This window comes from Protopterus annectens, chromosome 1.part2, assembly GCF_019279795.1.
Source record: "Protopterus annectens isolate FY-2018-M chromosome 1.part2, PAN1.0, whole genome shotgun sequence".
Taxonomy (NCBI): domain Eukaryota; kingdom Metazoa; phylum Chordata; order Ceratodontiformes; family Protopteridae; genus Protopterus; species Protopterus annectens.
Window position 1 is genome coordinate 36,291,941 of NC_056727.1, and position 24,179 is coordinate 36,316,119.

The following is a 24,179-nucleotide window of genomic DNA, read 5'->3' on the forward strand; positions in this document are numbered from 1 at the left end:
ACAGTGATATTAAAGCAGGTCTTGCAGTTGCATTACGTCTGAAGGGTAAGACGTCTGAAACTGAAATGTCTGTCATTACTTTCTAAATTCGATCTTTAATGATATGCCAATATTTTCCAAGACAACTATAATATTATGCTAAATTTACCCAAAATATGAAGCAAACATCTGGACAGTCTGTGGAAATTTGTACAATTGAGAGGTATGACCCCCTCCCCCAACACACCCGTGTTCCAATAGAAATGCAGTAACATTTATGTTTGTAGGGTAATAGCAGCAGACCACACATTCCCACATCTGTCATAATCAACCTGCTAAGTTGTTCCATGTCCACAATATGCAGGGGTCAATGTGCTATGTCTATGTGTGGTTAATAATATCAGGAAGTAGACAGTACTTACTGTTGGCTGCTGTGGCTTAGTAGTCTAAGTACAATATTGTGGTTTACAGGGTCCATGGTCTGAGACTGGCCCTGCCAACTATATGTCAGCTACACCTACAGTAGAAGTTGTACACACTGTCCAGAAGTCAATATTTCTTATTGCAGGAAAGCTGAACAATGAAGGGACAGGGGGCCACACATATGGACAGTACACAGCTCGGAGTAACCTACACAGTGCCTAGTAGAACAGCAGATTGTGACAAGTCAGTGAAGTGCCCTGTTATAAATGGCTGCCACATTACTGTGTCAGTACTAAAAACAAGTCAGTGGGCACCATCCATACCCCTGGAATGTCAGGGTGTCACAGAATGTCCACACGTATGCCTCATATATCTGTTCTGCTTGTCATAACATTGCATTTGCCTGCCAAACTATGTGCAAAACAATAAAGGTTGATGTGAAAACATCAATGACAGACAGTTAAGAAGCAGATGTTTTACCCATAAGAAAATGCAAGCTAATACAAAACCATTCTACCAACTGTCTATGTTTGGAAGAGCAATATTAACACCCTGTCCTCATGTTTGGGCCTGTGTCTGACAGATTTGGGCCTGTGCAGATGTCTGTAAGAGTTTGACAGGTATGGCCAACATGTATCTTTATAATAACATTGCAACACAAACTGTCTGAGGACTACAGCAGATGTAGGGGTGCACTGATGGATAACCTGCAAAACAGGTACACTCAGAGGTGTGAAGTCCATAACCCTGTGTGTGATGTTACGACGTCTACCGCATTCACACCATAACTACAAATACATAACAGTAGCAACTGTGGAAAACGCCTGTGACTGGACTACAGAAGGACAAGGAGACACATATAAGGGGAAGGGGAACCACTGGCCAGACAAATGGCGAATGTGTACACCAGAACAATTTGTGCAGTAACATAAGTTTCCTGCAGTGTATGGAGTCAGTTAACAAATGTCTGTCAGTGTTTCGTCACATTACTCTATACTGCTCTGCTACTGACATACCAGGAAATCACAATGCTATGTAGACTATACCACACATATTATGGAAAACGCTGCTCAGTCCAATGCACTCTGTACCCATACAAGAATATGAGCCAGTTAATAAGGATAGCACACAGCCAACTGTAGTACTGTATATGTGCATTTGTGTGTGAAGCATATCCCATGTGGCTGTCGTGTGTGTTGGTTATACCATTCTAAGGACTGTTGACTCTCTCCCCATGGCATTACTTTAAAAGGCCTGTTGATGTCATCCACCTTAGATCCACCATTTTAAAGTCTACAGGCCATACCACTGATCTGTACAGATGTATACAGAATGTCCAGATGTTTGCAACATATATGTGGTCTGTGTCCCATAACAATGGGGTTTTATGTCAAATCATTGGCAAATCCATGAAAGTTGATATCACAAATAGTGACAGACATGTCAGCTTCAGATGTCATACCCTTCTGAAACATCATGCTGATGTAAAACCTGTTACCCTATCACTTGTCTAGGTTTGTAAGAGGAATATGTGAGATGGGTCCCTATTTTGGAGGGGTAAAAACACTACTTCATCTCCAGAGTTCTGTTGGTCTGCTGGTGTAATACACTATGTTGTAGGTAGATGATACAGTCCTGGGTGGAATACTTGGCAGCGGTGTCTTTTTTCCCTAATGTTACATGATTACTGCATGATATATTTCCAAAAGCAGTCCTTATTCTCTAGAGCTGATTTGGCCTAGTGGTGCGTTGTTCTGAGTCTAGTGCATAGAGTCCTGGGTACAGCACTTGTCAGTAGTGTCTTTTTTTCCCTAATGTTACATGAATGCACTACATGATATATTTCCAAAAGCAGTCCTAATTCTCCAGAGCTGATTTGGCCTAGTGATGTGCTGCTCTGACTATAATGCATAGTGTCCAGGATTCAAGACCAGCCAGGGCTGACCATTTTGTTGCCGGGCAGTACAGGGTCTGAATGAGATAGAGTGATTAAAGCAGTTTTAAGCAGGTTTGCGCAGTTTTGTGTGACATGCCGTAATGCCAAGCGGTGCTTAGCTTCGCTTAGTGCTGCTTATTCCTGCTTAAATCTATGCTATTTCTAAAAAAAAGAAAAGAAAAGAAAAAAAGGGGTGATAGGAAAGTAGTGAAATGGGGGCAAGCAGGGGGAAAAACATTGTGAAAGGCAGCTAGGAATTTGCAGGTTGGGTGTAGGAAAGGACCATAGCTCTCCATTTCTTGTGCCACAACAGCTATGCATGATGTGGACAATTTGGAATTTAGAGCCTCATACCCTACAGGGAGGGGTGTGGGTGACATAAATTTGTTGATTAAATCATGGGAAAATTGATTAATGTCAGTATATGTGTGGGCAAAATAGAGAGCTATGTATGGGACAAAATTTTTTTTGGGACAGATGCCCATTTTTTTTAAGGTGAAAGTGGGATGTTGAGGAAGGGTTGTAGGTACATTTGGGGAGGCAAGCTGGGTAGGAGTGGTCGTTTTTGCAGACAGAAAAGACACGCAAGACAGCAGACAGGGGTGGTGTATGAAACATGAGGGGGATAAACACCTTGGAGGGGGATGGTGGTTGGGAATCAGAGGATCACGTGCCCCCAGATGGAAACATTGGGACTGAGGCCCCACTCATGGGCAGTCACCACTGCCCCTTCACTTCCCCGATGATGGCTGTGTTGGCAGCTGGGCACCAGGACAAGACTGCCCCTCGAGGTGCACCAATCTGCCCTCTATCTGGTGCAGGCAGTCATCCAAATCCTGCTGGATGTCCCTGCATACCACACCTTGGAAATGGTGTTGGGTGACAGGGTCCTCTCTGCACTCACACCTGTGAAGGGCAGGCCCCATCCCCTGAGGCAGTTCCACCTGAGGGTGCTGCAGAATCAGCAAAGGAGGCAGCTCGAGGTTGGGTCCCAGACATGCTTGGACCTGGTGCTGCAGCCAGATGAGGTGGGATAAGTGGATCAGATGGGATCGACTTACCCAAACATGCTATGGTGTTAAGGTTTGTCAAAGTGTATTGGTTAGTCATGAACAAAACATTTTAACATTAGTTAAAACAGTATGCATGTGTGTTCCAACTAACCCAGAACAATCAAATTGAACAAAATTGCATATCAAATGGAACACATGCATAAATGGAATAACAGTCATTATTGTAACAGTATGCCAGCAACAGTTACGGCAACATGCCAACAACAGTGGAATTTTAACAAGGTATGTTAGTATGCAACCATTGAAATATATGAACAATAACACAACACAAGTCCCAACATTATGTTTTGAGAACAACATACCCATAGTATATGACTAATAATTATTGCTGCAGACAGGGATGGGGGGAGATAAAAACAGTCCATTACCAACTGTATAGGCTATATGTTTCACAACAGCACTGCTCAATACTCTACAGGTCTGCCCTTACTTTACATCTACTTGTGGCCTATAGCTTCTGTAGCATGTACATACCTGTTAAGCTGTCAACCTGGAATGGTATGCAGCAAGCTGTGAGAACTCTAGGTACATAACAAGAGGGATTCATACGTGTCAGGATTACATATATGACTAACAAGGTGTACCCTGCACTGATTTTGTGTAAGTGTGCTACTGATATATTTCAACTGGATTTATATCTGTGTCCAAGGTTATTGGCAACAGTGATCACTAGCCATGACAGTGTGACACTTGAGAGACATGTATTTGGAAGAGTGCATGGTGTATATACCTATCCTACTGTCATTTGTAGGCATGGGGTTGGACACTAGTACATTTTTACACAGTTTATTAGTATATCCTTGATACAGCTAATACAAACATTTCTTTACCTGTAAGCCCTGTGGAGAAAATATCTGTTAACACTACCTGACTGTTTCTACAAATAGTCAGGATTACTTGTGTGTAACTATAAACACATCTTAGTACCAGTCCCTGGATTCAGACCATGATCTGTGTGTGCAAAAATGAACAACACATCTATTTCTTATCACACTGAGCTACTGGGCCACTGCTGTGGGTGGCTTGACTGATTTCTGCCTAACAATAACTCCGTTACAAAGTTTGACCTTGTAATACAAGTATAATGTCACAGAAGACTGGAGTGACTGTTGAACATGCATGAATGAGATTCATGCATGATAGATAGTTATTGTACTGGGTATTAATACTTTGAATGCAGGTGTACACATTTAACCCCTAGTGGATGAGAATATGTGCAATCTGTACAGACTATAGCAGGGTGCTGGGTTGCATATCTGACACATATACATTTGCACATCATATATTTGCAGTCTCCACCTATTACAATCTCATACTTGCCTACATTAGTGTACCTTCATTCACGACTACTTATAGTAGAAATGCAAAGGTTAACACAAGACAATAATACAGGGGATACATTACACATTACTATTCAAGGTTCAGATCTTAGTGCAGAACATATATCAAATGTAATTGTATCTTGTTTTACAGCTCCACATCTACAGTTTAGCATAACAGTTGGTTATCAGCCATGTCTCACTCAATGCAAAGTCTCATAGCCATATTTGCTATGTAACACCTGTACAATTGTACTTCTTCAACAACAGACCAGAATAAACACAACAGTTTGTGGAAGTAACGTTTATTGAGGGTGACATGACACAGTGGTTTATTACATTCAAAATTCTAAATTCAGTTGTACTGCATATCCTGTAGATGATGAATGAATGTGATTTATTACCTTCACAGTAGCAATCACAGTGTACTTTATTACCAGATCCTTAGTATTCATATTGTATATACCTATGTCATTCCTACACAGTATTACTATAGTATTGGCTTTCTTTCATCAATAGTAGCATGTTTGCTGATATGCCAAGACCCTGGAAGAAAAAAAAAAAATTAAGCTTACGGACAGGATGACTTAGTCAAGCCTTGTAGTCATTGATTTAACAGTGTAGTCCACAGAAATTCACAGGATAAAAACGCCAAGGAAGAAAGCTTTTCATCTGTTAAAATAATTTAATCCAAGCATTCGCTTCACAGGAAAAAACACTGAAATCACACTAACGCTCCAATATGCAAGTACGTTTTTGTTTCAAAATCTTCCTCAGATGTGGACTGGTAACTACATCAGTGCATATATATAAATCAATTAACATTTAAAACCACTAATCTCATGCTGCATAGTAAATGAGGCATAACTGAATATTATGTCATGAAAACTTTTAAAACACATTCTAAATGCCTTATTTCTTGCATAAAAAGTAAAGGGTTTGCAAACTTTTAGACAACTGGCATGATATTTGATTGTTATCATTAGTACAATTAGGTCAACAGTACTTTTTATGCAAGAAATAAGGCATTTAGAATGTGTTTTATATGTTTTCATGACATATTCAATTATGCCTCATTTACAATGCAGAAGGAGATCGGTGGTTTTAAATGTTAATTGATGTGTATATACATATATATATATATATATATATATATATATATATATATATATATATATATATGTATGCACTGATGTAGTTACCAGCCCACATCTGAGGAAGTTTATGAAACATAAATGCACTTGCATATGGAGCTTAAGTATGATTTCAGTGTTTTTTTTTTGTGAAGAGAATGCTTGATTAAATTATTTTAACAGCTGAAAAGCTTTGTTCCTTGGCATTTTTATCCTGTGAATTTCTGTGGTCTACACTGTTAAATCAATGACTACAAGGCTTGACTAATTTGTCCTGTCCGTAAGCTTCATTGTGTTTTCTTCCAGGGTCTTGGCATATGTTTTTTTAGTTACTTCTTTGACCCGTTGGCAGTTTTTCGTGATTAGCTTGTTTGCTGCCTACATCTGTATTGCACAGTACCTGGCATTACTCTCTTATATCAATGTGGGTCTAATAACACTTTTCTCAGTACACTCAGAACACACTATACCTAATGGCAGTAGACAATTATACATTCTTATTTATTGTACTATATATTGCAAGATAGATCTGTACTCACCACACTGTCAGCACAGCCTTGCCAGGCTCCCATTGTGGGTCTCAATGTTATGAGCCCTCTCCTCTGCACCTGTGGGGGTAAACACACCATTATGCATACCTGTCTATTATATATTCATACTATAATGTGAAAAATCACCAGTTGCAATACTTACAAACTTCTGGGGCATTCTGGGCCTGAACATTTTGGATCCAATGGACCAAGACCACCCACTTCTTCTGCTTCAGGTCATCATAATGATGAAGGACCTACTCACCAGTGCAGGGATTCCAGTGGCACTGGTGAGTTCACATGCCAGATGGTCCCAGGCCTCAGACTTGTATTCTGAGCCCTGGTACTGGCCATGCAGCAGTCTGTCATCATGGTTCTTAACAAAGAACCCAGAAATGACCCTGGACTCCAACATGCTTCTGCCCTGTGCGAATGTGCACTCCCTCTCCAGCACATGCCATAGTTTCTGCACAGATCAAACTCTACCAGGTTCTGTCTGCATTCCTGCCTGTGTGGTTAAAATAAGGTCATTTTCCCACCCTTTGCTGCCATTGGACCATTTTTAAAAATGCTAAGCGTAGCTCAGCAGTATGCAAACCCTCTAAACTTAGTTGAGCAGTGATTAAATTGGTACATGCTAAGCACTGCTTAGCAGTACACAAATCTGCTTAGCTCAGCTGAGGACTGCTTAGAATGAGACTGCTTAGCAATGCTCAAACCGTCTAAGCAGAGCTAAAAGTATTGCTCAGGCAGGTCCTGTTTAACCATTGTTTAGTTTGGCTTTGCAGTGCTTAGCAAAACTTAGCTATGGGAAAACATGATTTTTCATTTAAAAAAATAAAAAGTAGATATTAATTACTTATTATTGATACAGTATTATTATTATTAAGTGTATGTATTTTGCTTTATATTACCTCCCCCTATGTATTTTCATTATGTTACCTTGGGGTGTGACTATACTGTATCGGACACTTGTGTTTAAATGGTGGTTTTCTTCACTGACACTGGGATTCTGGACCAGCTACACTACCCTGGTTAACAAATGTCAATAACTAGATAGATAAATAAAATAAAAATTAATATAAAAATGCTTTCCCATGTAAAACCTAAATGGTCTGTTGGGGTATTTGAACCGTGCATGTACCACACACAAAGCCATGACTCTCACCACTCTGCTAACTTGGCAATGAAAGTTTCAGCTATACATTTCTATATAGCCTCTCAATACGGTTAAGCACTGCTGATCAGAGTGCCATGCTGCACAAACCTGCTGAGCTACACTTAAACTTTAAAGAAAAAAAAATACATATAATAGGGGAAATATTTAATTACCATGCCGTATGCGACTTTGACAGTATAGGGGTGTAACACACCCTCTACATGACATTACACTTGAAATTATTAAATAAGTGTCTGAGGACACTTTCTTTATTGTTTTAATGCCAAACGGCACTTTGACAATGCAGGGGTGTGTTACAGATATAACACACCCCCTACATGACATTACACTTTAAATTATTAAATAAGTGTCCATCCAAGGATGACTTCTTTATTGTTTTAGTGCCGTATGGCACATTGACAATGCAGGGGATGTGTTACGGATATTGTAACACACCCGCTACATGACATTATACTTTATATTATTAAATAAGTGTCCGAGGAAACTTTCTTTATTGTTTTAGTGCCGTACGGCACTTTGAGAGTGCAGGGGATGTGCTACAGATCTGCACACTCTATAACACACCCCTAGCTCTCATTCAGTAAGCATGTACACAGCTGTCTCTCAGTAGTGTGTCTTCATTAATATGCAAGGCACCCTGCCAAGAGGCAGATGCAGACATGGACACCATTAACTCCATGTAGGAATAACGCTATTCCTACATGGACTTTATTAAACCTGGGGGTGCGTGTGTGTGTGTGTGTGTGTGTGTGTGTGTGTGTGTGTGTGTGTGTGTGTGTGTGTGTGTGTGTGTGTGTGTGTGTGTGTGTGTGTGTGTGTGTGTGTGTGTGTGTGTGTGTGTGTGTGGGCGTGTGCGCGTGTGTGTGTGTGTGTGTGTGTGAGAGAGAAATTATGTATGAGATCAATCAAGCAGTGTCAGCAGCAGTTAAGAGTTATGCATACCTCTCAGCCTGTTAAATTGAAGAAATCTGGATAAAGCCTAAAATAACGGTTGAGCGAAGTCCTACGAATAAGTCCATTTTTTTAATTACTGTTATGACATTAGAAACATTTGGCAGCGGAACTATTCTGTATAAAAAATATAAAAAGAAAATAATAATGCAGTAATTTATTTATTTATTTATTTATTTATTTGTAGTTGATTTACCAGGATAGTCCATTGGGCCAAAATGAACCTGTTTTCAATGGAGCCCTGGGGAGAAAAAATCCAGACAATATAGATTACAGTAGGTATAAGACATACTTAAACATTATTAAAATCACAATAGACAAATACAAATGCAATGCACAACAATTACAATTAATGTAAGTGTTAAAAACTGATGGCAGATTATAAGGGATTATACATAAATTCAAAATTCTTCTAAAGTTATTTCATAAAGAGAGTTCAACATATGAGAGGTAGAGTGTAGAGCATTTATTTTATTTTATTTTACATTTGTTTACCGGGCTAGTCCAACTGGATATATGTCCATTTTCAGTGGAGGCCCGGGGAGAAAAGCTCCGCTATAAACTACTAAAACAAGTTAAGCTTATACAAAAAAAATTAAAATAATGCAAAATTAAAAGAATATAAAACAGTATTTATGAAACGTAACATATCCAACTGCAAGTTGTAAAAGCATCAGAGTACACAATGCGGCTTGGAGTAGAACAGAATAATGAGTATTAACTAGAAAACTGTATTTCAGAAATAAAATAGAAATAAAAAATTGAGATATGTATTTATTTGAAGAGGAATTTCAAGAGGGTAGAAATTGAGAACTAGAAATAAGGGGATAAAGGAATCAGAGGGCAAGTAAGACAAAAAGTTCAACTAGGGTTGGTACAAGAGCAGAGCCAGTGGTTGGAAAGGAAGAGTTTTAGTTTAGCTTTAAATATTGGGAGTGAATATATTATAGTGAGGTATTGAGGTAGTTGGTTCCATATTTTGCCAACTGAGTTGGAGAATATGGAGTCACCTGCTAAGTTATTTGATTGGGAAATTTGTATCAGTATTTTGTAAGAAGAGCGTAGGTTCCTCAGATTATTGTAGGGTTGTATGAGAGAGGAGAGTGTTGGAGTGTTGTTAGGGTGATAAAGGGCTTTATGGGCAATAGTAAGTTGGTAGAATTGTATTAGGTTGGGTAATTCAAGCCAGCCTAGTTTTTTAAGATTTAGACAATGGTGAGTCCTATAAGGAGAAGCTATAGCGAATCTGGCTATGTTGTTGTAGGAAGAAGCTAGTTTATTGAGATTGTGCTTAGCAAGATTAGTGTAGATGGTGGAAGCATAAAGAAGGGTAGAGATTAAGTGGGTTCTAGCAATGGTAGTTCTGGTTTTGGGGGTTAGGTAAGCTTTGATTCTATAGAGAGAACCAATTTTTCTGTTAGTAGCCTTAATTGTAGAGTTGATATGAGTGTCAAATTTAAGTTGGTTGTCAATGGTAATACCCAAGAGTTTAGTGGCTTGGTCTGGGGAGATGAGGGTACCATTATTGGATGTAAGTGTGAAGTTAATAGAGAGGGATAGGTGAGTGGGTGTAAAGAGCAGGAGTTTGGTTTTTTTGGGATTGAGGAGTAGACAATGATTCGAGAACCATTGCTCTATAGTTGTGAAGGTATTTTGTGTGAGAGTATGCAGCTCATTCTGAGTGGAGGCTGAAGAAATAATGGTTGTGTCGTCAGCGTATTGAATGCAAGTTGATTGAGGAGTGGCTAGATGAAGGTCATTTATAAAGATGGAGAATAGGAGTGGACCTAAGATAGAGCCCTGGGGGACCCCTATGGTGGTGGGGAGGAGATCAGAGAGCTGGTTATCCCAGAGAACTGCCTGTTTATGGTTGTCCAGATACGATGCGAACCAGTTTAAGGCAAGGTTATCTAGAGTCAGGGATCGTAAACGATGGAGGAGAAGTTGGTGATTGACCATGTCAAAGGCTTTAGACAGGTCTACAAAGAATGCAGAAGAAAGGGTATTGTTGTTGCGGTTTTTGTTAATAGAGTCAATAAAGGATAGTAATGCTTTGCTAGTACTATGGAATGGTCGAAACCCATGTTGACAATTAGCCAGGAGGTTGTGGCTAAGTAGGTGGTGAAGTAATTGTTTGTGGATGCATTTCTCCATTATTTTTGCAAGAGGAGAAAGTAATGCTATGGGACGGAAGTTTGAATACTCAGTAGAGTCACCTCCCTTGAATAGAGGGATAATATAAGAGATTTTCCAGAGTGATGGAATAGTACTTTCTTTTATAGTTCTGTTGATGAGTATAGAGATGGGATAGGAAAGAGCTTTTGCACCTAGACGGAGGTATTCAGCTGGTAATTTGTCCGCTGAGGGGGTTGCGGGCTTTAGTTTTTGAAGTAAGGACGAGATATAGGAGGTTGGAATAGGTTTTAGGTGAAATGGAGGGAGAGAGGTGGTTTGGGTAAATAGTTTTGAGGTATCAGGGTTTTGTTGGTTAGCTAGTTTTAATATGGCTGAAGTAAAGAAGGTATTAAAGGCATTAGCTGTTTGTAGTGGGTCGTCAGGGTTAGAGCCTAGTGGATTTGGTGTGGCAACTTTGCCAGGGGATAAGAGCTTGTTAATAGAAGACCAACATTTTTTTGGCTGGTGAAGGGAGGATTGTTGAAGCTGTGTATAATAGGTCTTTTTATCATGTAGGATGGCTTTTTTGTTACATTTCTTTGCTGTCTAAAAGTAAGGTGATCAGTTATGCTTTTTGTGGTACGCCATTTAGCCCAGGCTTTGTTCCTGCTAAGGATTAGTTTTTTAGTATCATTTGAGAACCACTGGGCAGTTTTGGTTTTCATGCGTATAGAACGCATTGGGGCATGATGTTCAAGGATATTTAGAAAGGTATTATTAAAGTAACTAACAGCTTCATCTATAGGGAGTGATTTCAGAGGTGACCAATTAACTTGCATAAGTTCATTTTGAAACTGATTGCTGCGGGATGTTGTGACTTTGATAGGGATAGTAACATTTGTTTTGTGCCTGATAATATATGTTAGAGAATGGTCACTAAGGTCATCAGGGAGAGTTCCTGATGAGTATTGTTGTTGTGGACTATTTATTAATATCCAGTCAAGTATAGTTTCTTTGTTATTAAGTTTGTTTATTCTTGTTGGGGAGTTAATGATTTGTGAGAAGCCATGTAGGTTAATGAGGGTAGTTGGGTTGGAATTTTTACATTTGTTCCAGTCAATATTAAAGTCTCCTAAAAGTATTGTTTCTTGTAGGAGATTTAGTGAAAGCCAATTAAGTAGGTGTTCTAATACAGTAGGATTCTTTCCAGGGGGAAGATAGGTACAGATAATATTAATTGTTTTGTGAGGGTTGAGCTGAAGTTTTGAAATAATTATTTCAACATTGCTGTCAGATATAGGGTAAAGATTTATCTTACTCATTTGTAGTTCGGTTTTATAGAGGACTATAACCCCGCCACCTTTTTTGTTTAAGTGGTCTTGTCTAAGGATGTTGTAGCCTGGGGGGATAATTTCATTATCCTTTATTGTAGGTTTTAGCCATGTTTCGGTGAGACAGAGAATATCAAACTGTTGAACATCTAGAAGAGCATGAATTAGAGGTATTTTGTTACAAATGCTGCGAATATTAAGATGGGCAATTGACAAAGATTTTGGGGGTTTGGTTGAAGGTGTTGGATTTGGTTTGAATATGTGGCAATTAGAGGATTGTGTGGGTGGGTTAGGGCGAGGATTGGGGTGGATGTCTCCATCAATTAATAAGGTAAAAAGTACTGGGTTGTGAAATTGAGGAGTTTTACAGAGGTTGTAACCATGTCTTTTAAGGCTATGAATAAAGTATTTAATGTGAAGCAGACGGTGATATTTTGGTAGAAGATAGGAGGTGTTATAGGTGGTATTGAGATTGTTTATGGATATAGGCAGGGGAGTTGTGAGGGTTTGTTTGCAAAGGATATTAAAAGTAAAGGGTTGGGGTTGTTCATAGGAGGTTGAAAGATAGGCAGAGGTGAGAGTAGTTAGGTGAGCTAGTAGTATCGAAGGTTGGTATTTATTAGACATAATAAGATATACTGTAATAGTGATTAAGTATGTAGATACAGGGAGTAATGTGAAAGAGTAGTAGGTAAATATGTGGGTTTGGGAGGAGACAAATATGGAAGGGGTGGAGACAGTTGTATAGTATGATAGGTGGAATGAAGAGAGGGGTGTGTCTATGTAGGAATAAATGTAGAGGTGCTAGGGGTGGGTGGGATTTGGGGGCAGGGAGGGGAGCGGAGTGAGCCCGAAGGGCGAACGGAGCGGGAAGACACACTAGAGTGGAGAGTCACAGAAAAGGGGCAGGGAGGGGAGACACACTAGAGTGAGTCACAGAAAAGGGGCAGGAGGGAGCGGAGTGAGCCGAAGGCGCTTAATGGAGCGGGAAGACACACTAGAGTGGAGAGTCACAGAAAAAACAATCTGTAAGCTTGAGAAACAGCAGGTTAGTTTGTACAAGGTATATGTGCATGTGAAGTGTAAATATCTGTAACTTAAAAGGATATGCAGGCTTAGAGCAGTAAACTGATCTAAGGAGGATGGATTGTCAGGGTCAAAAGAAAAGAAAAGAAAAAAGTAAAGCAGTAAGGGAGAGGATGCAGGTACAAAATACAAGGTAGTTGAGAGAACAAACTAAGCCAAAAGGGAGAAAAAACAGGTAAAGTGTGATGCCACCTGGTGGCCAAACATGGTAATAGATTTAAGTTGTACAGGTAAGACAGAGGTGATGGAGGACAAGTGATTAGGGAAAAAAGGTAGAAAATCCAGTAGTAGATTTGAGGAGAAAGTAAAATGAGAGACAGGAGTCGAATAAGGGTAAAGACAAGGGCTATTGGCTGCTGGCAGTCCTGGGCAGGAAGCTAGGCTAGGATACACAGGTCAGAGTTAATGGATTAATTATGTAGTAATAACATACTTTCACAGTCTGATTTGGAAGTTTTCTCCGAAGTTGAGGGATGGAGTTTGGTAGAAAGAAGTTCAGGTCTTCCTGGAGGGCAAAGTCAGATTGTATAGGTGAATTCAGATCCACCTAGTTAAACTAATAAATATAGAACAGAGAGATAGGAAGATAATAAGGTACAACTGTGTAAATAAGAGAGCAAATGTCAATAGTTAGCAGTATTACATTTAAACAGATAACTATCAAACAATTTCATTCCTGGTGTAAAATAATAGCAAGAAAGTAGCTTCTATATATATATTGTTAAAACCAAAAGAACAACAGTATATTTAAACAGTTATCTACTAATTATTTTCATTCCTTGTGTAAAATAATAGCAAGAAGGCAGCTTGTAAGTTTACATAGTTAAAATCCTAAGAACATTATATATAAGCATAGTATCATCTGTTTATGCAGTTTAAGTCAGGTAGTTAGGATAACACAGCCAATAACATTCAGAACGCCATTATTAGGTTTAGGCCTGTAATGCTAGCTTAGAGGAATTGAGCACTAGGAGAGGCTTAAAGTAGGGGGAAGAGAATATTAGTCAAAGGATATAGAAAGATAGAAAATCACATTAGTTAAAGTAGGCACCTAAAATTCAAATCAACTACAATTAAAAATAGTGGTAGTATTAATTTACAGGTCAGGACGACAAGAGGGTCGTTATAAGCCTTAAATACATTTATTTATTTTTGTAAAAAAGAATACTATTTCATTACTTCGCCCACACATAAAAAGCGCACAAATCAGAGCTAGGTCAGGAGAAGCGACTTATTCCTGTGCATGACCACGTGGAGAAATGCACCTAAAAATAACACATGAACTATATTGTATATAGTGGTAAGAAATGTAGTAGGAGGATCAAACAATTGTGTATAATTACATGTAAGGTACAATGCGTAGGTCGATAGCCAACAGAAAAGACGCACTAGTCTTATATCTATCAGGCTTTACTAATATAATTCAGTTTTAAGCAGAAAAGTTATCATTAAAGGTCGGCTTGAGAAGACCTATTGGAATTACGTATTATATCAACTTGGGGTGTTCAAGAGATAAATCCGCCCTATTAACAACATGTAAGGAGCTGTGTTGAGTTAGCGCTAAGGAATAGAAGCACTTCTCAGCCTAGTTATCAGGCGATACTACTTTAACCAAGTAAAGCAGACATTTCCCAATAAAAAGTTGGTTACAGTGTTATTCGCCCTATTAACAACGTGTAAGGAGCTGCGTTGAGTTAGCGCTAAGGAATAGAAGGACTTCTCAGCCTAGTTATCAGGCGATACTACTTTAACCAAGTAAAGCAGACATTTCCCAATAAAAAGTTGGTTACAGTGTTATCCGGCCTATTAACAACGTGTAAGGAGCTGCGTTGAGTTAGCGCTAAGGAATAGAAGGACGTCTGAGCCTAGTTATCAGGCGATACTACTTTAACCAAGTAAAGCAAATATTTCCCAATAAAAAGTTGGTTACAGTGTTATCCGCCCATTAACAGCGTGTAAGGAGCTGCGCTGAGTTAGCGCTAAGGAATAGAAGCACTTCTCAGCCTAGTTATCAGGCGATACTACTTTAACCAAGTAAAGCAAACATTTCTCAATAAAAAGTTGGTTACAGTGTTATCCGGACTAAAAGGCGCAAAGAGGTAGGAAGCGCGAAGTAGTTGAGATGTGAAGAAAGGCTAATACAGATGCTACTACACTCATAGAGCTTGCAGGAGGTGGAATCAAATACAAAGCGAGATAGCAGCTGCAATATTCTATGGTTAATCCTACAAAGGCACTAGTGACTATCCGATAATCTAGTGACGAGGGAGTCAATACTCACTAGAAAATACAATTATATGCATAAATCAAATGACGCTAGGCTTTATTAGTATCATGCATCAGATTAATTTAAAGCACCATTTCTCGCCCTTCCAATATAGCTAAGAATCACACTACAATATAATCAGCACAAAAGTGATCAAGTTTTAGCTAAAAGGTAACAGAATTCTGACACAGCATATAGATTTCAGCAATACGTTCGTTGCTTATCAAGTTTTAACAAATGCATAACGTTCAAATACAAAAAAAAGGTCAGGACATTGACTTATACAGATACAGGCTTCCAAACTACAGTGTTAGGAAAAACAACACAGTTGAAATGATCTTTAGCTCGTGTTCAAAATACGTAGCGTGGATACACAGTAAAAGCACATTTATGCTAAAAAAAATAAATCAAATACTGAAAACATTAAAACGCCAAGCTAAGGTAGAGCTTACTCTGGGTGTCCGTGTAGCACCTGGTTTGGGACGCACAGCAGCCAAGCTGATAACTGGAAAGGAAAGATGGCGACTAGGGATGGGGGGATGTACTTATAAGTTAGCTAGACAGCCTGGGGGAGGCTGTAGGGGGAAGAATACAGTTAAGGTCTAGGGCGGGAAAAAAGGCAAGAGGGAAAGTGGAAGGGAAACCGGAAGGGGGTGTGCTGATAAAGTAAGAGGAGTTGTAGGGAAGTGGGAGTAGATTAGATATGTGAGAGGGGGGAGGAAGAGGGGAATCAGGTAAAGAGATTACTAAGAGGGTAAGAAGAAGAAGGTAGGTAGGTGAGCTAAGGTAGAGTCAATGGATAGATGCTATAAAGGAGAGGGTAGAAAAAAAGAAGCAGCAGGACACACTAGAGTGGAGAGTCACAGAAAAAACAATCTGTAAACTTGAGAAACAGCAGGTTAGTTTGTACAAGGTATATGTGCATGTGAAGTGTAAATATCTGTAACTTAAAAGGATATGCAGGCTTAGAGCAGTAAACTGATCTAAGGAGGATGGATTGTCAGGGTCAAAAGAAAAGAAAAGAAAAAGGTAAAGCAGTAAGGGAGAGGATGCAGGTACAAAATACAAGGTAGTTGAGAGAACAAACTAAGCCAAAAGGGAGAAAAAAGCAGGTAAAGTGTGATGCCACCTGGTGGCCAAACGTGGTAATAGATTTAAGTTGTATAGGTAAGACAGAGGTGATGGAGGACAAGTGATTAGGGAAAAAAAGGTAGAAAATCCAGTAGTAGATTTGAGGAGAAAGTAAAATGAGAGACAGGAGTCGAATAAGGGTAAAGACAAGGGCTATTGGCTGCTGGCAGTCCTGGGCAGGAAGCTAGGCTAGGATACACAGGTCAGAGTTAATGGATTAATTATGTAGTAATAACATACTTTCACAGTCTGATTTGGAAGTTTTCTCCGAAGTTGAGGGATGGAGTTTGGTAGAAAGAAGTTCAGGTCTTCCCGGAGGGCAAAGTCAGATTGTATAGGTGAATTCAGATCCACCTAGTTAGATTTCACAGTCTGATTTGGAAGTTTTCTCCGAAGTTGAGGGATGGAGTTTGGTAGAAAGAAGTTCAGGTCTTGCCTGAGGGCAAAGTCAGATTGTATAGGTGAATTCAGATCCACCTAGTTAAATTTCACAGTCTGATTTGGAAGTTTTCTCCGAAGTTGAGGGATGGAGTTTGGTAGAAAGAAGTTCAGGTCTTCCCGGAGGGCAAAGTCAGATTGTATAGGTGAATTCAGATCCACCTAGTTAAATTTCACAGTCTGATTTGGAAGTTTTCTCCGAAGTTGAGGGATGGAGTTTGGTAGAAAGAAGTTCAGGTCTTCCCGGAGGGCAAAGTCAGATTGTATAGGTGAATTCAGATCCACCTAGTTAAATTTCACAGTCTGATTTGGAAGTTTTCTCCGAAGTTGAGGGATGGAGTTTGGTAGAAAGAAGTTCAGGTCTTCCCGGAGGGCAAAGTCAGATTGCATAGGTGAATTCAGATCCACCTAGTTAAATTTCACAGTCTGATTTGGAAGTTTTTTCCGAAGTTGAGGGATGGAGTTTGGTAGAAAGAAGTTCAGGTCTTCCCGGAGGGCAAAGTCAGATTGTATAGGTGAATTCAGATCCACCTAGTTAAATTTCACAGTCTGATTTGGAAGTTTTCTCTGAAGTTGAGGGATGGAGTTTGGTAGAAAGAAGTTCAGGTCTTCCCGGAGGGCAAAGTCAGATTGTATAGGTGAATTCAGATCCACCTAGTTAAATTTCACAGTCTGATTTGGAAGTTTTCTCCAAAGTTGAGGGATGGAGTTTGGTAGAAAGAAGTTCAGGTCTTCCCGGAGGGCAAAGTCAGATTGTATAGGTGAATTCAGATCCACCTAGTTAAATTTCACAGTCTGATTTGGAAGTTTTCTCCGAAGTTGAGGGATGGAGTTTGGTAGAAAGAAGTTCAGGTCTTCCCGGAGGGCAAAGTCAGATTGTATAGGTGAATTCAGATCCACCTAGTTAAATTTCACAGTCTGATTTGGAAGTTTTCTCGAAGTTGAGGGATGGAGTTTGGTAGAAAGAAGTTCAGGTCTTCCGGCGGCAAAGTCAGATTGTATAGGTGAATTCAGATCCACCTAGTTAAATTTCACAGTCTGATTTGGAAGTTTTCTCCGAAGTTGAGGGATGGAGTTTGGTAGAAAGAAGTTCAGGTCTTCCCGGAGGGCAAAGTCAGATTGTATAGGTGAATTCAGATCCACCTAGTTAAATTTCACAGTCTGATTTGGAAGTTTTCTCCGAAGTTGAGGGATGGAGTTTGGTAGAAAGAAGTTCAGGTCTTCCCTTACATATTCTATAGTAATAACAGGAAAGTGGGAGTTATGGATAATGAGAGAGAGAAATCAAGGGTGTAAGCAGGAGTAAGGGGAAACAGGGATATTCAGTGTAGTTAAGTAGGGTGGGAGCAAGAGCATTCCCACTGGGAAAGTAGATGTGAATGAAGAGATTTTTTTAACATAAAATGGTTAGAGGTAGTATGGATAGATGAAGGTAGAGAGTTCCAGAGGAGAGCTAACCCATGTGAGAGAAGATATTTTCCAGGTGGACGGGTTGGTTTGTACACTTCTAATAGATTTTGGTTATTGGACCTTAATATTTTATCAGGTATGTGCATTTTAAACACAGAAGAGAGGGAGGGACAGAGTGAGGGGTTGAAAATAAGTTTATGAGCAAGGGATAGTTGTGTATAGATGAGCTGATGGGGTAGTTCTTGCCATTTTAGTTGTTGGAGAGAGGAGCAGTGGTGGGTGTAAGACTTTTGGTTGGTAGCAAACTTGGCGATTTTATTGTAGCAGGAGGAAAGTTGTTTTTTTCAGGAAGATTTGTAGATTAGTTAGTAGTGGAGCTCCATATAGAAGGGAGGGAATATGAAAGGAAGTAGAGAGAGTGATTTTAGTGGCAGTTGTAAGGTAGAGCTTTTGTCGATAGAGCATCCCTAGTTTTTGATGTTTTTTTTTAATATTTAGTTGTAGATGGGAGTTGAATTTTAGTTGGTTATCAATTTGGACTCCAAGTAATTTGGTCTCTGTCACTAGTTCAAGAGGAGTGTTATTCTCACTAGTAATAGAGAATGAGTTTGTATTGAGAGAGTTGAGTTTAGAGGGGGTGAATATCATTAATTTGGTTTTAGCGGGGTTGAGTGCTAGGTGATTTGTTTTCATCCATAGTTCAATGGTAGAAAAAGCATCCTGAGTTAGCTTTATGAGAGTAGGAATAGTTGAGGCAGTGCAGATAATGGTCAAATCATCTGCATATTGGATGATATTGGAAAGAGGGATAGCTTTGTGGAAATCATTTATAAATATATTGAAAAGGAGGGGACCTAATATGGAGCCTTGGGGGACACCAGTTGGGGTGTTAAGAAATGAGGAGGTTGCCTTTTTCCATTTGACTGCCTGATGTCTATTAGATAGGTAGCTAGAGAACCAGTTCAAAGTAGAGGAAGATAGGTTAAGTTTGGAGAGTTTGGTTAGAAGCAGACTATGTGATATAGTATCAAAGGCTTTAGAGAAGTCAAGTAGAAGTATAGAGACAATTTGGCCAGAGTCTCGGGCGCTATTTACAGTTTCTAGAAATGAGAGGAGTGCTGTCATAGTGCTATGATTTGGTCTGAATCCATGTTGTGTAGGAGAAAGTAGGTTGTTATCTATGAGATATGGTAGGATTTGAAGTTGGATGCACCTTTCCAAGAGTTTAGAGATGGGAGATAGGATATCAATGGGGCGGAAGTTGGAAACATTGTTGTTATTGCCACCTTTATGTAAAGGTATGATGAAGGCCTTTTTCCAGATTTGGGGAACCATATCTTCTTGAATTGAGCGGTTGATTAGTATGCTAATGGGGTAGGCAATTGCTTCAGCAGCTAAGCTAAGAAAGTAAGGGGGAATGTCATCAGGAGCATTGGTGCATGGTTTTAGTTTCTGAAGGAGTTTTTGTATGGTAGATGTGGGTATAGGTTTTATTGAGAATGGAGGGAAGTGTGGAGAGGGGGTGTTAGGGGTCGAAAAGGATGAGGAGGGAGGGAGAGTAGGAGAGCAGGTGTATATTAGAGGGGGTGGGGAAGATGTGGAGGGAATGAGAGTAGGAGAGGAGGAGGATGGTAAAGAGTTAGTAGATATGAGAGTGGCATTGGTTATAGTGTTGTGTTGAGTGTAGTTGGGGTAAGATGGAGGTGAGTTGGAGTGTGTGTTGTAGGAGAAAGAAAAGGTTTATTTGGAAATAGATTCAATGAAAAAATAATTGAATTGAGTAGCTAAGTCTATATCAGTGGCATTAGGGTCAGGGGTTGGGGTGACTGTAATGAAAAATAAATATATAAAACACAATGATTTTACAGACAGCCATTCTCCAAACGCAATAATGCCCACCAGGTTGTGTGTTACTATGTAAATAACACCTTTCCTGGGATGCAGAGTCCCAACTCTGCTGAGCATATGTAATGTATATAGTAACGCAAACCTTGTTGGGCATCATGTCATGTATTTTGCATACTCCAATTAGTCCTCCTCAATGATTTCTACTGTCTTTACCAAATGGTGTGGATTGCAGCTGAATAGGGTCAAGATTCCGTCCACTTACCCAGTTAACAAAATTAACAAATAAACAAACATTTACAAGGAAGGAAAGTCTCCCTTTTTGTACAAAACATGTATTTTCTCTAGAGCTTGTCACACTACTGCTTTATAATATTTTTCCTGATAGCTTTCTTATTTGTTCCTCTGAGGAAAACTGACAGAACGTTTTAAAGGTATTGAAAACTTTGTTTTGTATCAATTTTTAACGGCTATTCTGGTCACAGTTTAACCCCATGTACTGCTTTCAGATGCTCTAAAAAATTTCTGACAAAGAATGTATATTTTCAGATCTACACTACATTCCAAATAAACTGTTAGAAAAAATGGCAAAATACTATAACAGCTTGAATGCATGCCTGTCAGTCTGCACTGCGTTTTTGCTAAAGCGGTTAAAATGAAAGATATCACCTGTGAAATACGTATTATTTTTTTTAGTTCTCTTGTCAGGACACAGTAAAGATATCATTAGAACATTTGTTAAATCTGACACAAAAAACATGCAACATGTATATTATTTAGCACTTAGCATGTGGTATCACAGAAAAACTGAGACAAAAATTGAAATATTCAATAGAGCACAATGGCCAATAGTAAAATGACATTCTGTTGTTCTATACAGTATTCAGAGGCCTAGGCATAGGTAGTTGATTTGCCTAGCCTCACTGTAGAGTTAAACCAAAGCAGATTTTGTGTAGATTATTAATGATCACCAAAAACATATACAACTATTACAGTTAACTCAGTAAGATCACAACAAATACTTAGTTCAGGCCTTGAGAGCTAACATTTTAGTCACTTCTAGTGTAAAATTATCATAATTAGTAGCAGTGCAGATAAATATGTGGCAGCTTGTTGCAAATAAGCTCTGGGCCACATAAATGGTGCGATTTGTAGCAACGTAGATATGCTGAAAACAGGTGAGAATATTCAAATAACCACAATAGCAAAATTAAACTTTCAAGGTCCTACTGCAATCAGCTTTAGCAATAGAGTAACAGCCAGGTCACTTCATACACACAACAAAACAGCTTCTTTTAACCAAACAGTTATAAAGTAGAGCAGAACTGAATAAAATAACACTTCTACTGTATAATTCAGTAGGCAACTATTACGATCAACAGAAAAGTTTCCTGCTCTTTAGATGAAGAATCAGCTGAAAATGCCAAATCTAATCGATTCAGATGATGTACTCCTTGTGTGGCCTATTGGAACCATTAAATTAAGGACTCTTGGTAGCTCTGGCACTTTAGGTCTGTGAGCATTTTGGTTATGAACTCTTCAAGTCTTTCTAATTCCCTGATGTGATTATTGAAATACATTCTGAATGAGGCATTGTACTTAATAATTGGTATGGTCAATGCTAAGCATAAACAGGGACTACTTCTTTTATCCCTGATCATATTCCTTTGATGAAAAAAAATGTGCTAAATAGAAGGATTTATGAAAACAACTGTCACATAAAGGTCAAAAGAGAGGGCATTATCAACCCATGTTCCAATGTACTTGACTATATATCTCATTTTTAGTGGTATGTTATTTATGCAATATGAAGAGATCTGCATAACACAATTATACTACACTTTTTATATTTTGCTTGAGTCCCTATTTAGTACATCAAGTTCATTCTTCAGAGTCTGGGTGTTAGATGGTGACTTAACAACAATGACCCAGTTTGCAGTTGTCAGCAAACTTTGTAAGCCAGAGGTCTTTGCTCTCTGTTCAGACACCTGAGAAGTAAATTCCAAAAGAAGAGGCCTAAGCATGGACCCCTGAGCTGCTAGTCACTTTCATATTTTCTGATGAAGCACCTGCAACTTGCACTGTGTGGGTTGTTCATTGTTTATAAAGCCAGTTACTGTCATTTGCTGCTTATTTGACAGAAACAACACTGTACAAAGGTAAGCTGCCATGACATGCACTATGAGCAGGCAAGGTTTGTGTGATAACATGATATGGTAAGACAGCAAAGGGGGGGGGTTAAAGTACATGTGCTCATATGTTTTATATATGAATGTTGATACTGGCTGTGAGGACAGCTTAGCCAAAATGGAGATGCATGTGTATGTAAATAAGCTAAGCAAGGCTTAACTAAAATGACTGGCATTATCCAGATAAAAATACTACATACAGTAAAACATGGGTGTGAGATATCATGGATGACTGCATATGCTGGGATAGCAGATGTCCAATTAACACTGAGACTATGTGTAGACAACATGATAGCGTATAAATATGCAATCTGTAGACATCGTGATAAATATACAATCACTAGGCACATGACAGTGTAAAAACATCCAGGCTGTAGACAACATGATAGTGTACAAACATACAGTCTGTAAGCTTTGTCAGTGTTCTGGATTATGACAGGTATAGTGCATGATACTGTTGTTTGTTAGCTACATATCCCAGAGGCTTATGTGAAGTGCAATTTACAACCCCTATATAGAAGCAAAGAAAAAAGTAATGGTACATAAAACATAGACAGTGTCAAAAGTTACACAGCATGAATGGAAAGGCCCCTGGCTTCAGACATTGGCAGTGCCATATATATATCCATGACAGATTGTGGATTGCACAACAGTAAATGCCACAGGCTGGGGAGCACAATGAGCTTTGGAAGGGGTCACAGTGTGGGATGCTCTAATAAAGCTGATGGAACCTAGATCAACATCATGCACATCATTTGCATGTTATCCTGTCACATGATGATCCACCATGTCCCTGCTGCATGACTGGATTTTCCACATTAGCCCCAGGTGTGTCAGATGATTCTATGGACATAGCAGGACTGGTATTTGTTGGAGGACAACCATTGTCAGTGTGTGTGTGTGTGTGTGTGTGTGTGTGTGTGTGTGTGTGTGTGTGTGTGTGTGTGTGTGTGTGTATCTGTGTGTGTATGTATCTGTGTGTACACTGATTAATGATTTCACTGCATGGTGGTATTGTGCAGGTGATTTATAGTACCAGTTGGCACAAGTGGCACATCCATGGCAATCCACTATGGTACCCCGGGTGAGATGGACACAAGTTGAATTGTGGCACTTATGACATATGCAACAGTGACACATTGTACATCGACTGTACCCAGGGTGACAGTTGCCATAATCTAAGTCTGCTGTGTCATGACATCCATGACCTCAGCATTTCAGCATTCCTGACCTTCATGCATCATAGATGGTCAGTGTGCTATGAATTCAGTTTCCATCACAATTATGTGCTACTCCATGTGAATTAATACAGTGTTTTACTGTTCATGGACATGCAACAGCAGCCATAATCCTGCAGATACATGCTCACATACTTGTGCCATAGAGTAAAATGCACACCCAAAGGACAACAGATGTCCATCATGTAGGTATATCCTTGCATTATCACATCCAGTAAAGTCAGTGGAAGATGCTGTAGCAGTCACATCACCCAGAAGAGCTGAAGCATGTGACAAAATGGAGATAAAAATGCAATGCATTATGATTGTACTGTGAAGTAATGCAATGCCATATGTGCCTGCAATGCAGAGAGGCATTCATGCTTCTGTTCAGTAATGTTTGCATCTACTGTTGTATGGGAATGCTCTGCAATGGAATGTATACCAATATGACAACACACATGCCAAGTTTATGTTGTCTGTATAAAATACTGGAAGCACAGTACCTGGGGGTCTCTCTATTAGAAGATGTGTGAGGATCCTGTTCTGACACTGTGCCTGTCATGTGTATACAATATGCATATGTGGTATATGCACAATATGTGACAATAACTGAGTAGATTTTCT